A 2,605-nucleotide genomic window follows, 5' to 3' on the forward strand; every position below is an offset into this window, starting at 1 on the left:
CATCTGCACCTAAACACGCTTTTTCCTTCCCTTACAGGTGATTGCTGTCTTGAACTTTACCACCTAATTCCAGCCATTTCTTTTCTTTATATATATATATATGTTGTTGCATTTTAGGTTTTGGGGTACATGTGAAGAACATGTAAGATTGTTGCATAGGTACACACATGGCAGTGTGGTTTGCTGCCTTCCTCCCCATCACCTATATCTGGCACTTCTCCCCATGTTATCCCTCCCCAACTCCCCACCCCCCTGCTGTCCCTCCCCTAGTTCCCAGTGTGTGATGCTCCCCTCCCTGTATCCATGTGTTCTCATTGTTCAACACCCGCCTATGAGTGAGAACATGCGGTGTTTGATTTTCTGTTCTTGTGTCAGTTTGCTGAGAATGATGGTTTCCAGGTTCATCCATGTCCCTACAAAGGGCACGAACTCACCGTTTTTTATGGCTGCATAGTACTCCATGGTGTATATGTGCCACATTTTCCCTGTCCAGTCTATCATTGATGGGCATTTGGGTTGGTTCCAGGTCTTTGCTATTGTAAACAGAGCCGCAGTGAACATTCGTGTGCATGTGTCCTTATAGTAGAACGATTTATAATCCTTTGGATATATAGCCAGCAATGGGATTGCTGGATCAAATGGAATTTCTGTTTCTAGGTCCTTAAGGAAGCACCACACTGTCTTCCACAATGGCTGAACTAATTTACACTCCCACCAACAGTGTAAGAGTGTTCCTATTTCTCCACATCCTCTCCAGCATCTGTTGTCTCCAGATTTTTTAATGATCGCCATTCTAACTGGTGTGAGATGGTATCTCAATGTAGTTTTGATTTGCATTGAGGATGAGCATTTTTTCATATGTTTGTTGGTCTCATATATGTCTTTTTTTGAAAAGTGTCTGTTCATATCCTTTGCCCACTTTCGAATGGCCATTTCTGACATTCCTCCTTGATCTCTTGGTAGCAGAATGAGGTCTGGGTCTGTGGGGTGTAGAGTGGCTACCAGGGACAGTTTTGTGGTCCTGTGATATGTGCTTGTCACACAGGGCCCCATCCTCAAAAGGACCCCATGCTTGGTTTTATGTTTCACTGCCATCCTGTCATCTTGAAATTCTTCATTTTACCTTTGAACTTCCATTTTGTAAGTCAAGTCCAAAGAGACAATGGAGCATGTTCATGAAGCAGAGACGCACGCAACCTGCCACCCCATTTATATATAGTGTTCACCATGCCCTATGAGCACAGAATTCTGGTAGGCCCGCCATACACGGGACTCAGCAAGGCTCAAAGTGAGTACAAGCTAAGTGTGTTCTGTTTACAGATGAGTAGTCAGGGGCATGGAAATCCCCGAGAGACCATGCTTTCCATTCCAGCCAGAACTTGCTGCAAATGCAGAAAATGGGCAGCAACGTGTTCAGAGACACACACGACTAAGGAACTCTATTCTAACCTCTTTTATTTCTATGACTTCCCTGTATGAACCGACCATTTATGTTGAAAATGATGGCCTAAAAGGAAAGAAAAAGTTCATTTTCTGGTCCTTTCTGTCCTTCCTTTTAGTCCTTTCCATTTTTTCATCAGAAAGCCAAAGGAAGAAGTGAAATGGTTGAGTTACCTTAGTGCAGGGTTTCCCTGTTCTGATAAGAACAAAACACATATGCATGTGCAAGCTAAGAGATATGCTGGATGTAATTTTGGTGATTTCACATAGGAGTTCAATACCATTATAGTTGCATTAAATTGACACATAATTGTGCATATTCATGGGGTACATGGTGATGTTTTTATACATGCAATGAATAGTGATTGGATCAGGGTAATTAGCATGTCCATCATCGCTAACCTTTACCATTTCTTTGTGTTGAGAACGTTCAATATCTTCCTTCCAGGTATTTAAAACAATGTAATATATTATTATCAATAGTAGCCATCCTACAGTGCTATAGAACCCTGGAACTTACTCCTTTTATACAGCTATAATTTTGTATCCTTTAACATATCTTTTCCTATCCTCCTTACCACATCCTTCCTAGTCTTTAGTATCATCTGTTGTACTTTTTACTTCTATGAGATGAACTTTTTTTTAACTTCCACATACAGTTGAGGACATTCGGTGTTTAACTTTCTGTTTCTGGCTTATTTCACTTAACATAATGTCCTCCCATTCCACCCATGTTGCCATGAATGACAGGATTTCATTCTTTTTTATGGCTGAATAGTATTCCATTGTGCATATTTAATGTACTTTCTTTCTTTATTCATCTGTTATTGGATACCTAGATTGATTCTATAGCTTGGCTACTGCGAATAGTGCTGTAATAAACATGAGGGTGCAGACGTTTCTTTGATATACTGGATAAATCACTAGTAGCAGGATGGCTGGATCACATGGTAGTTCTACTTGCAGCTTTTTGAGGAGCCTTCACACTGTACTTCATAGTGGATGTACTAGTTTGTTTTCTTACTGACAGCATATAGGAGTTCCCCTTCCTCTGCATTCTCTCCAGAATTAGTTTCTTTTCGTCTTTTTGATAATAACCATCCTAACCGAGGTGAGATGACATCTTGTTGTGGTTTTGATTTGCATTTCTCTGACGATTAATGAT

This window comes from Aotus nancymaae, unplaced genomic scaffold (genome assembly GCF_030222135.1).
Source record: "Aotus nancymaae isolate 86718 unplaced genomic scaffold, 86718_ANA_hifiasm-v0.15.2.pri h1tg000018l, whole genome shotgun sequence".
Taxonomy (NCBI): Eukaryota; Metazoa; Chordata; class Mammalia; order Primates; family Aotidae; genus Aotus; species Aotus nancymaae.